The sequence below is a fragment of the Panthera uncia genome, chromosome X (genome assembly GCF_023721935.1).
Source record: "Panthera uncia isolate 11264 chromosome X, Puncia_PCG_1.0, whole genome shotgun sequence".
Classification (NCBI taxonomy): domain Eukaryota; kingdom Metazoa; phylum Chordata; class Mammalia; order Carnivora; family Felidae; genus Panthera; species Panthera uncia.
The window spans coordinates 111,377,524-111,391,200 of NC_064817.1; positions in this window are offsets into that span (position 1 = coordinate 111,377,524).

Here is a 13,677-nt window from a genome sequence, read left to right on the forward strand (position 1 = left end):
CTCCCAGTGAGTCTGACCGTCATTCCTCCAAGCAAGAAATGTTCTGAGAAGGAGTCTGGCTTTAGCACCAATGTCTATGAGATTTTCATTTCATGGAGTCCTCTCTCAAATGGTTATCCCGAATTCAACCTTGTGTTGTTCTTTTCCTATATATTCTCTGCAGGGGATGATGGAAGTCGGTGGGGCGGAGACAAGAAGGCAACACCTTGGCCCTAACCATGCTGAGTCGCTATTTGTCTATTCTTTCTGCCCTTTGGAAAAAGCACAAGTTTTGTACACAATATTAATATATTACAGAAAGCAGAGTTGTACTGCCTTGCCAAGTTCTTTTGTCTTGTGTTTTGGAAATAGCAGTACTTGTCTGGATATTTTGACCACATTTAATATTCATGATTATTTCTTTGTTAAAAAACAGCAGTGTCCTTGGGAAATGAGTTTAGGCATATGTTCAAGAAAAGAACATTGTGAAACTCACAAAACATTTTTTTAATGTTTATTTTTGAGAGAGAGAGAGAGAGAGAGAGCGGGGCAGGGGCAGAGAGAGAGGGAGACACAGAGTCCGAAGCAGGCTCCAGGCTCTAAGCTGTCAGCACAAAGCCTGATGCAGGGATCGAACCCACGAACTGTGAGATCATGACCTGAACCGAAGTTGGACACTCAACCGACTGAACCACCCAGGCACCTGCTCACAAAACATTTTCAAGAAAATGTTTGCCATTGGATTGGATATTATATTTTCCCCACACACAGTTTCTCAACCAAACACACAGTTTCTCAACCATGTATTTTAATCATGGACTGATATCACTCTAGCCTTGGAATAACCATAGTTTGTTTTTTTTTTTCTCAGTATTAAAGTGTATTTCATAAAAGAAGATGTCAGCGAGTGTTTTCTCAGGTATTTGTGGCAAGAGAACAATTCAGAGGGAGAAATCTAAGAGTGCCTTGTAAGAAGTGAAATGGACTATTGTTAGATTTAAAAGTTCTTTTCTCATTTGTGACTTAAGTCTTTTCGAAAAAGGAAAGAGCCAGGCGCATGTCGCAGTCACGGCTATGCCTCTGAGCAAGGTTAGAAGTAACACGTTTTCTGGTCAAGTTTGGTCTGAGACAGTTATCAGAGCTGCTCATCAGCCAAGTTCAGCTTCGATGGTGGAGGGAGAACTAAAAACAATCAGGGGAAAGAGGCGGCTGTGCGATAGCAAAGGCAAGGGTCATTTTCCAGCTATGCAGTGACAAGTAGTCAGACATCGCTTTGAATCTGCTTTCTGAGGACGAAGCACATTTGGCCTAAATGAAACCTGTTCACCTTGACAAACACCGCTTGGCTTGCTGCTACAGACCAGGAAAAGAAAAAAATTGGGTCGAAGGAAGATTATTACGTGAAAAATGTTTTAAATGTTATTTTATAGGAAATACATGATTAAATGGCTAGCATTGTTTGCCAAAGTTACCTTAGCCCAGAAAAATATCAGATACCTTAAAGGAAAAGGAAAGCGTGGCTTAGATTTAGGTATTGCAACAAAGGAAATGCGAGGCCAGAGTGACTCCATGAAATACCATTGGCCAATCCCTTGATGTGATAATCGTCAGTGCTGATGATATCAGCCTGGAAGAACCATCTATTTTAACGGCAAAATTTTGCAGTTAATTACTTCTACTTCCTTAGTAACTTATCTCCTTATTTTAAAAATTGATTTTCAAGATTTACATTATGGATACTTGGCTGGGCCATTGATACATGCATGAGTTATGGGTTTAATTACCCCCACGGCTCCTGGGAGTCGAACGCATTGAAATAAGAACCACAGGTATCTATCACATAGAGTATACAGCAGCTATTCTGCTCATGAGCAGGTTATGTTTCCAGGGTTTTAAAGGCTATTCTCAAGGCCATTTGTTTCTAAATTCTAAGTTGTGCTAGAAAGATGACTGTTAATGACTTTTATTGGTGGAATTGCCCACTGGTTCTGGCTTATGACTTCTCAGTATCTATGCAATTTGGCAAGTCAAAACTTTGTGAGCAGTTTCTGTAATATGGCAGAAAGTACTGGATAGGGCCACCTCAGCCCTTCAGGGGATCTGGCAAGGGACTAGTGGCCCAACTCAAATTATGCAAACACCACCAACCTGTTCCCAAATTCCCCAGCAGGCAGGCATGCCCCCTCAGAACTGGCCTGCCCGGGTCCCGCTAACACCACAGAGAGCAAACACAGCCCACAATAGGAATGATTAAAAAAAAAACCCAAGGCCTCACCTCCCCTAGGCTAGCTACCACATTTTTGGACCAGAAAATCTGCATTTATGTAAAGCACCCACTTATTCTTGGGGACATCAAAATTGGAAAACAATCCCTTCATATAGCCTTGCTACACAAAATTTTTAGGTAGTAAGTGATAGGATGTTGGAAATTCAGAATCTCAGACCCAACCTCGGAATTACTGAATCAGATTTGCATTTTAACAAGATCTTCAGGTTATTCTTATGCCAAGATCTTCAGGTTATTCTTAAGTCAGTAGATCTTCAGGTTATTCTTCAGGTTATTCTTATTCTTATATTCTTATGCCAGGTTAATCATTCTATGGTGCCTTAACTTTTGCTGGGCCCCACCTCCAGAGTTTCTGAATCAGTGGGCCTGGGGTGGGGCTGGAGGATTTGCATTTCTAACAAGTTCCCTGATGATGCTGACTTTGTTGGGAGAGGGACCACACTTTAAAAACACTGCTCTAAGACAATGGTTTTCAAATATGACTGCTCATTAGAATCAGGGAATTTAAAAAAGATCTAGATGCCCAGGACCCTCCCAATGAAACAGAATATCTGGGGATGGGGCCCAGGCATCTGGAGCTTTAAAACTTCTTAGGTGAGGGGCCCCTGGGTGGCTGAGTCGGTTAAGCGTCCGACTTTAGCTCAGGTCATGATCTCCAGTTTGCCAGTTCAAGCCCTGCACCGGCTCTGTGCTGACAGCTCAGAGCCTGAAGCCTGCTTCAGATCCTGTGTCTCCCTCTCTTTCTGCCTCTCCCCTGCTTGTGCTCTGTCTCTCTCTCAAAAATAAATAAACATTAGAAAAACTTTAAAACTTCTTAGGTGATTCTAATATGCAACGAGTTTGAAAACTCCCCCCTTTGTAATTAGGGAACCCAGAATTTCATTTAAGACCGTGTGCATTCAGCTATGGTATAGTGTTTCTTTTTTCAAATTTTTTTTTTCAACGTTTTTTATTTATTTTTGGGACAGAGAGAGACAGAGCATGAACGGGGGAGGGGCAGAGAGAGAGGGAGACACAGAATCGGAAACAGGCTCCAGGCTCCGAGCCATCAGCCCAGAGCCTGACGCGGGGCTCGAACTCACGGACCGCGAGATCGTGACCTGGCTGAAGTCGGACGCTTAACCGACTGCGCCACCCAGGCGCCCCGGTATAGTGTTTCTTTATAAAACAAAGAATCTTGTGTCACTGTCTCAGAGTGAAAACTATTAAATCAATTTATGGTTGGTGAGTGCAGAATTCGTAAATGGAGGCTTTTTTATATTCTTTGACCAAAATTATTAGCTAGAAGGCTATCTTTCTAATAGATTGCTTTGTTTTCTCTTTCTGGTTCACTATTTGAGCCCATAACTTCCTAGCTACTACTTGAATAAGCTGTCAGCTCAATACTTACTATTCCTTACTTTTTATCCTTGTATTTTCTACGACTTCGTCTTTATTTGCCCTCAGCTTGTTTGATTGTTTAAGTGAGAGGGTGTAGGTGTGTATTTGATTTAATTCAGCTCCTGCCCTCTCACCCCCCTGGCAGCCTCACCATTCACTGTTAAATAAAATTCATATCCGAAGGCTCCAATTCAAATTATTTGAAGAATTTCAATTGGCAATTATCTTTAGAATTTTATTGAATCTGTCAGTGCACATACTCTGTTGGTCCATGAAAGTGTGTGTCTACAGATTCTCTGTAATCTTTTTATAGTCTATCTTATGGGTTCCCAAATAATTTTGTTGGGAGGAGTGACTTTTGTCACAAGCTATAAGATCACAAGAGTATGCATGCATGTGTGGAGATAGAGGAAGGGAGGGGTGGGGAGTGTATATTAGGAGTCTGGGTGCAGGAGGCAATAAGGGGACAGGTAGAGAGACAGCTGACTCCAGCCCTAGAGTGGGGTCAAGGAGCGGATGCTGGTATAGTTGCCCTTCAACTAACTACTAGGGATTCTTGAAAACCCAAGTGAGGAGATGTGGGCGCACCACTGGTTTGGAGAGCTACCAATGAGATTTTGAAGTCTACTGGCATTCCAGTAGTTGGACATGCTGACTCCCAGACACAAGTCTGAGATTTTGTTTGATACATGCATTGGAAGTCATCCTGTGACTCCAAAGTCTGACTCTGTAGCTAGAAGTGTGTGTGTGTGTGTGCGTGTGTGTGTGTGTGAGAGAGAAGCTGGAGAATTAACTTTCTTTTTTGAGACTTGGGAAGAGTCTAAGTTATCATGAGTTTCTTCCTGAGCATAATGGCCATCATGGCAGAGCTGTTTAGTTTTGATTTTTATTAAGCTAGGAGGGCTGTGTCAAAGCCAGGCAACAGTACCTACCTCACTGTTTCAAGGGATCTGGAGAATTACAACATTATCGTCACTGCGTAAGCAATGCCACGATCTTTCCCAGCTGTATTTGTAGGGATGACAGAGGATTCTGGGAATACTGCTTAATGTTAACATGTTCTATATTCTGGCTAAGAGAAAAGAGAAGAAAACAGAGACTAGATGTCTTTTTCTGTGATCTCTGGTCTTTGCATCTATGACTCCATTACTGGCGGCCACTGAGGTCCTTCCAGATAACACAAGATTGGATTAAAATGCAAGACCGGGCTCAGAATTAAAACCCCTCTGGATAACACTATTTGATTTCAGGAGCATAATTACAAATATGATTATCTAGTAGTCACTTTCTGGTTTCAATATGTGCCACATGAAAGCCAGATGTGTATACTTGTGCAGAGATCTCAGGAGACTGACTTATCATGGCAGCTCAGATGTTTACAGCTTGAGCTCTGGACTTGAGTGGATTTTCTTTGGAGAGAATTGACTCAATGCGTTTGAACACATTTTTGTTCGTGATGGGTTATGTAGTAGGGAATTCAAGCTCAATTTGGATAAGAATCTTGCTCTTTGAATTAATTCTCTATTCTGCCATTCAACTACAACTTGCTCGAAATCCTCTGTATGCCCTCCCACTTACCTCTTTAATCATTCTTACTAATAAGTACTTGAAGGCTTTAGGGAAATACCAGATTTTTGTTGAGCTGTATTTGTAATTTTTCATTTTCCAGTTTCCTCGGCTGTAAAACAAGATTGGTAAAAATGCATGTATATCAATGTGGCTGATAAATGCTTTATAAATTGAGTTAAAAGCTAATGCAACGTCTGAAAATAGCAATCCTTAGAAAATATTAAAATACACTCACTACATTTTCTTTTCCCTACAATACCAAACTATGATTTCCTGAAGAATAGGGTTCTTGTTTTCTGTGTGTTTGGTGCCCACCAGGCACTGAATAAAACAATTTGCACAAAAGATCCTTTCGATAACAAATGGACTCATCTGTGTGACCTGACGTAAGCCAACCTGTCGGTCAAACAATTGTCAGGGTTTCTTGGTAGATCTGAATAGCTTCAGCAAATTTAAGGTGCGTGGGAGTTACGTATCCCCTCCCCTCTAACCTTGCTACCACGTGGTATGTTATAATGAGAGCACATGAAGGCAGAGTCAGAGATCAGGTTCATAGGCTCGGGTGACAGAATTCCCCATTTAGTGGCAACGCAATGAACAGAGTTCTAGATCTAGGGTGTTACTTTGAATGTATAAAGCTGCTGGCTTTGACAGATTGTTCAATCTCTTTTGGAAAAAGCTTGAGGTAAATGGTTTCTCGACAACCACATATCCTCAGGCCAAGTACCCAAGCCCCTAGGGCGTGAGGGCCTCTGAAATAGGGTCCTTCAGATGCTAACTAAGCAACTCTGGAGTATGTATTCCTTTTGGTAAAATTTGTTTTTTGATAGTTACTTACTTCTGAGACAGAGACAGAGTGCCAGTGGGGGAGAGGCAGAGAGAGAGAGAGAGAGGGAGAGAGAATCCGCTCCAGGCTCCAGGCTCCGAGCTGTCAGCACAAGAGCCCGATGCGGGGCTTGAACCCACAAACCGTAGATCATGACCCGAGCCCAAGTTGGACGCTTAACCGACGGAGCCACCCCGGCACCCCAAGGGAGTATGCGTTCCTGATTAGGGCACTTCCAATGGTAACTACAGAACCTGGGATGTAGGAGAAAGTCAATTTATACACAGTCTATGCTGAAGCTTCTAAACTTAAATCCCAAAAATATAGACATGTTTCTCTCAGTGATGCAGACTCACAAGACCAAAACACCTGACAGAAAGCGAAAAATCCCATTATATACGAGCAACAGGTTTGTGTTCCGCTGCTACCTGGCTCTGACCAAGTCCTCCTGTGGCTTTGGAAATACAGATCAGAGATCTACAAACGATGGCCCTAAGGCCAGATCTGCCCTGCAGCTTTTACTTACTTTCCTGGCAAAGGAAGTTTTATTGGAACACGGAACATCGCATATTGTCTGTTTCTGCTTTTACACTGCAATGGCAGAGGTGAGTAGTTGAGACAGAGACAGTATGTGGCCTGCAATGCCAAATATGTTTATTACTTGGCTTTCCAGAAGAACTTTGCAGTGTCCTGACCCAGAGTATAGTGGAATAGTGAAAAGCATGCACTTGTGCCTCACTTCCCTCATCTTTCAGTGCAGATATAATCTTCCGTATCTCATAGGGTGTCATGGTCACTAAATCCTTGACGCATGTAAAGCAATGTTAGTTGTTGGACGAAAGCACTTGAGAAAACTACTTCTTATTCTTGGTGGGCAGGGGCGCCTGGGTGGCTCAGTGGGTTAAGCATGTGACTGGTCGTTTCGGCTCAGGTCGTGATCTCACAGTTGGTGAGTTCTGGCCCCACATCGGGCTCTGTGCTGACGGCGCAGAGCCTGCGTGGGATTCTCTGTTTCCCTCTCTACCCCTCTCCTGCTCGCTTGCTTTCTCTCTCTCTCTCTCTTTCTCTCTCTCTCAAAATAAAACTACTTAAAAAAATATTCTTGGTGGGTAGATTTCTAAAAAAACTCCTTATGTTTGCCTACTGGTTGTCTTTTGTGTTCCTCTTCATTTCTCCGGAGAGCGAGCCTCGGTTTGACCCATGAAAACTTCCCACCGTCTCCATCAGGCACTGGATGTGTTGTCCCCACCGACAGATCAATGAGTGCCATTTGAAGTCTTTCTCTTTCTCTTCCAAGAGTACACTGTAAAAGCACCCACTTTTATCCTGCCCTCTTCCTAATTTCCTCTATTTTCACATTTTTCCCGAGGTATAATTAACAGGTAAAAGTTGTATATATTTAAGGTGCATAAGAGTGATGTTTTGATAGGTGTATACGTTGTGAAGCGATTACCATAATCAAGCGAATGAACATATCCGTCATCTCACATAGTTAATGGCTTTTTAAAATAGTGAAAACACTTAAGGTCAACCCTCTTAACACTGTTATGTTAGTGAATGGATGCGCTGCCCGTTTTCTCGTGCCTGTGGAGAAGTGTTTCCAACATGTGAAAAAGATGGTTGTTAAACAAAGCTCTCTTAGCAAATTTCGAGCATATTTCGATACAGTATTATTAATTACAGTTACAATACATTAGATCTCCAGAACTCATCCATCTTATAACTGTAACCTTGTACCTTTTGACCAACACCTCCCCCTTTCCGCTTCTCTCAGCCCCTGACAACCACCATCCTACTCTGTCTCTATGATGTTTTTAGATTCCACGTATGAGTGAGGTCACGCGGTATTTGTCTTTACGAGTCTGGCTCATTTCACTTAGTGTCATGTCCACCGGTCTTTCCCTTCCTTTGATTCCAACGGTGATTTACAGCCTAATTCATGCTTTGATGACCCGGTTCAGTGACTCAGACACGGCGTCGACCTGTGTGGTAGATCTAGAAATGTGTTGGAGGTTGTGATTTTTCACACGGGCGTTTGCGGTTCAGACACAGTGTGTGTGCGTGGAGCGGGGAGATGTTGGTGATGGGATTCAATGCCCCTAGTCAGGAGGGGGGGAGACTCCTCTTGACAGAGAATTCCGGGTTATGGATGATGCAGACCTGGTTCTGGAGCTGGGACTGGAGTGTGGTAATCAGACCAGAAATGACTGAAGACTTTCTCTAAGGGCAATGGCTTCCGCAGGTAAAAAGCCAGTGGATGAGGAGGGCGAAAGCTCAGTGGGAAGCTCGCGATTGTAACGGTTTGTATTCCCTACGTCCGACTGGGGCTTCAAAAATATTTGTAGCTCAGGGGGAGATGTGATTACAGGTTCCGTGTACCAGCTCTGACAAAAAGTGGTTAGTCAGGGAAAGGCAGACGCTGAGATGGAGAGTAGCCAAGGGGTGGGAGCTGAGATGTTGATATTTTGTAGGGAAGACAGGTTTTTGAGGACCGGCCATATCTCAACGCATTGATAGATTTTATTTAAACAACGTATGCTGGGTTGACCTATGAGTATTCAGGGCCTGTTCCCCTGAGTGGCGGAAGGGCTGCTGACTCAGGGAAGCTGAAAACAATGACCTATTTATTCCTTCCTGCTGCCCCCCTCCTCCCCTCGGCCTTACCAAAACAGAATTTCATTGCTAAAGATTATTACCTGTTCTCTCCAACCCTGTAGTGTCTTCTTCGTGAGAAATCACTTGCTTCTAAATCTCAGCTTTTTTTCTCCCTCTGAAGGCCCTTCTCCCCAGTGACGCCAGAGGAATTAGGCTAAGAATAGTGGTAGCTGGAAAAAAAAGGGCTGGTAAGCCTTTTCCAGGTCTGACCAATGGGTGGCGTCTGGTCAACAACACACTCTCTGACCCAGGTGCAAAAGTCCCCCCTGTGCTGCATTCCTAACATTCAGAAGTTAGCCGAAAAACAGCGAATGCGAATTTTAGGTGTTTGATCATTTTGGGGGGATCCATGCATCGATATAACTAGCACACAGAAAGGAAAGTCTAGGCACTTTAAGGAGGATGCTTACTTATTTCATTTTATATTCCACGCACCCTAGCTCCCAATTCTGATAACATTTTCATGGGAGGCCTGGAGGCGGATGCTGTTTTCCCAGCTGCACAGGCCGGGACGCCTAAGATGCACACTTAAGCCTCTTTTGGCAGCTTTCCTTTCCCAGTACGGTTTGCCCATATTTATGACTGCTTTTCTTTTCTGCACACTCCTTACCTTGCCACTACACTGTGCGTGTGGGTGCAAAGATCCGTGCCTCAAATGATAAATAATGCGGGATTTGTTTTCTAGCTGAAAGATCATTCTCAGGGAAATCTTTGGTTCTTTATCATGGCCATGTTGATTAATTAACTGCAGTGATCCATTTTCTCACTTGTTTTTACTTGATTGCAAAAACAATATAACAGTGCTAACACATTTTGAAAAGGGATAAGAAAAAAAAGCCCTTCCACTCTCAATCCCATTATCTGCGACAACTTTTTTTTCTCTTTTTTTCATAGTCTGCTAAGTAATGCCCACAAGCATGTATCTCTTTAGATACTTGTAAGCATTGTGGGCATACAACTGTGCATTCTGCTTTTTATACTATGTATTATGTCTTAAGCATTTTGGCAAATTGCTCGATACATTTCACAGCTGTAAGAATTTCATGGAATAAATGGCATATAATATACTCAGTTGCTCGCTTTTGATTAATAAAGCCTTTTCTGCTCCTCTTTTCTCCTCGTTTCTACCTTCTTCCTCCTCCACCTCCTCCTCCTCCTTCCCCTCTTCCTCCTTATCTTCTTCTTCCTCCTCGTTCTTTTCCTTCTCCTTCACCTCCTCCTGCATACCCTTTCTGCTCCTCCTTGCTATTATAGGTAAAATGAAAAACATCTTTGCATATGCATATATGTATTTATAGCAAGTCATAATTCACATACATATATACACAGTAAATATATATATTATATATGTGTAATATATATCTCACTGTCCTTTGGCAGAGAGCATAGCTATCTTTTTTTTACCTTAGAGGTGAATGCAGTATGAGGGATTACTATAAGAGAAAAAGAAACTTGTATTTTATAACAGTCACTTAGGTACAGAAACAATAGGAGTATATAAAAATTAACTTTAGAGATTCCAAAGTAAATTATGGAATATAATTTTTTTTAAGGTTTTATTTATTTTTGAGACAGAGAGAGACAGAGCATGAACGGGGGAGGGGCAGAGAGAGACGGAGACACAGAATCGGAAGCAGGCTCCGGGCTCCGAGCCATCGGCCCAGAGCCCGACGCGGGGCTCGAACTCACGGACCGCGAGATCGTGACCTGAGCTGAAGTCGGACGCTTAACCGACTGAGCCACCCAGGCGCCCCTAAATTATGGAATATAGATATGGAATTATTTGACATTTTCAAAGAGTTTCTTTAAAATAGTCCATATGAAAAATGGAACAGCACGACTGAAACAAAATGACATTTGAAACACATTCACCCTCCAATGTATATGAGCGGTATCCCAAGTGTCAACATATCCAAAATACTTTATAAAATACAGCTTTTAAAGGGTATAAAGATCTATTTTAAAAATAGCATCAATAAAATGTAAAAAGAACATGCTGTAAAACGAGTGCAAAGTTTACTAAAAGATGCATGAAACATTTTATTTTATATGTTCTAAACAGAAGCATAATCAGGCTTTAAGACGTAATCCTTCATTTCCTAAGAAGTGCCGGGTTTCTCTGTTTCAGCTTTTTAGCTTTGAATTTTGAAGTCTCCTCTGTAGTTTCTTCGGATATTTCCACCAAGCCTTAGGGAAGCTCCCACAAAGTGCGTGGCACAGAATGAGTAATGGCTACACGCAATGTTAAGGGAAAGAAAAACAAAAACAAAAACAAATTCTCAAACAAGTCTTCCTGTTGAGGTTTCAGAGAAAGCTTCAAACATTCCCCAAAAGGATTACACTTTCCCCTGACGATTTTCTCGTTTCTTCTTCCTTTTCAAAGTGGGCCTACCGGTTTCATAGCAAGTGGCTTCTTCATTAACAATACTCTCCACAATTCCTTGTGTGTCATGAAACTCAGCCCAGCTTTTCTCATTATCGTCATGTCATACGCTCTTGCCCGTGTTACAGCTTCAAAACTGATTTAAAAACGACACGTTCTCCATTCGCAACATCCAACATCTACAAAGACTGTCACCAGAAGCGTGCCTCAGGATGGCCAAGGCTCCAAGGAGGTAGAGTGGCGATCGCTAGGGCTATGTTCCGCCACATTAGGCTTCCGCCCTTCCCAATATGTTTAACCCCATTCGCTGAATTTTAAAATAGCAAAGCTTTTGAAAATACATTTAGCCCGACGAATGTTGAGGAAATCTATTGTTAGGATTCCCAACTCTTAAGTCACTATCATTTTCTTTCTTACATTTGACAGCGTCATCCTCACAGCGAAACAATGAACACATTTGTGAACCATTCAATGGATTATTTCCTGGGCTCTCCACAATGGTTTGGAATTTGCGATATTGGTGTGACCAGAAGTTCTGGATGTATCATAGTCACATGTATTTGAATTTCTTTCCCTTTTGAAAAGTTCCATTCTCTGTATCGCTAGTTATGGTTTAAGGTTTGCGATCAGGTTAATCGATTCTCTTTCCTTATCTGTCTGGTTCTTCAGGTTAAGTCCGTAGCCTTCTTAGGAAGCAAAGTATCCTTGGACTTTGTAGTCTCTTGAAAATCTGCCTCAAAAACCCCTGAGAATTTTACTTCTCAATGAGGTTTAAGAGCAGTAGAGTGTTTTCCTCTGAAGTCAGGCGATTTTGAATGTCTTTTCTTATGAAAACAATAATAGAACCATCATTCACTTTCTGCAAATAGTGTGTGATTTCAAAATTTGTCCTCATTTAAAAAAATCATCTAGCATTTTCTTAAACATCGTCTTTATTAGCCTGGGGCGTGTTTTGCTGGGCATTTGCAAAACCTATTGTCTCCAAGTCAAATAGTGATTACATTGCTATGGACATATCTTTCTGGCTGTCATGCCAAATGGCACCACACCCTTGGAATGCTGTTTAATGGGCAAGGTCAATCATCTTTCCACACTCGATTTTTTTTTTTTTACTCAGTGTAGAGGTTTGCCATTTGTTTGAGGTACAGCAGCCTTGAAATAGTAGCCTGAGTCGAGGCATTGAACATAGGCTTGGTCCCGAGAGGAGTGTGGGGCCGGTCTTAGCAAGGCAAAGGAATAATAAAGAAAGGTATTGAGAAGCAGCCGCCCAAGGCCCCGGAGCTCATCTCCTCATCTCGAAACGTAGAGTGGCCCAAAGGGCAGCCAGAGTAGAGAGACTTGCTTTAACTAAGGTGCTAACTGATTCTCCCCTCTTGCTCCTTTGCTCCCTGGTGCCAGGCCCTGGCCAAATATTTCGTTGTAGTCCCTTTTGCCACACGCTCTCCTGGGGCCTGAGGGAATGAGTGAAGGGGCTGTAGGAGAAAGGCTTCTCATTATGACCTTCATCTTCAGTATTCTCCTTTGGCCTAGGCCTGCCCTCTAGGCTTCCTACCACTTAGAAGATCATTTAACACATACAAGGGATCAAGTTAGCTTTTCCTAATGCTGTATTTCTAACCATAAATGTCAGGTGCTCAGAGAGGCCATCTCTGACCAATAAAATTGAAAATAAGCCCCACTGTTCTCCTGATAATTCAAGTGTTTTCCTATCAGTATAGCATAGGAGCTTGGGCTCTCCAGTCAGACTGCCTGGGCTTGATGCACAGGTGCCCACTGATAAGCTATTTGACCTTCAAGGAGTTGCTTACCATAGATGTGCACGAGTTTTCTCCTGTGCAAAATGGTGGTCTATCTTTTACGACAGTTTCTGGCACAGACCTACTCGGTAAACGTTGGTTGTTAGACTAATAGCCTCATGGCAGTTTGTATGTACACATTTATGGGTCATTGACTTATTCAGTGTTTCTCTCCCCCACTACGGAACGGAAATTGTGTGTTTTGTTTGTCAATGGAAGCCCATCACATGGCACAGTTCCTGTCACAGGGACTTAAAAAACATTTCATGAGTTAATCACTCTTACAGTGTTTCAAAGTTGAACAACTGTATTTCCATTGCAGCATAATGATAACTCCCTTTAATTGTTTACTTTTATGTACCTTAATTTTTTAGAGTCAAATTCTTTTCCTTTTCAAATGTTTGTTCTACAAATGTTATCCGAGCCATTATGTAAGCTGCTTTTGTATATGTCTATTTATGGACACACACACACACACATATGTAATGTATAGTGTATATAAACACTATTTAAACAATAATTCAATGAAAACAAATACACCTTCATCCAATTTAAGAAATAAAAAAATTACCAGGGCATTTGAAGTCACTCGAATGTATGTTCCCAATGTCATATGCCCCCAACACCCACCCTGGGATACTATTCTGACTTTCATTACTTACATTTTTACATCACTTGATCATTATACCACAAATGTCTATATCCTAAAACAATGTGTTGTTTAATTTGACTTGTTTTTTTTTTTTACCTTTATGTAAACGGAATCACATTGAATGTACTCTTCTGTGTTTTTCTTTTTCCC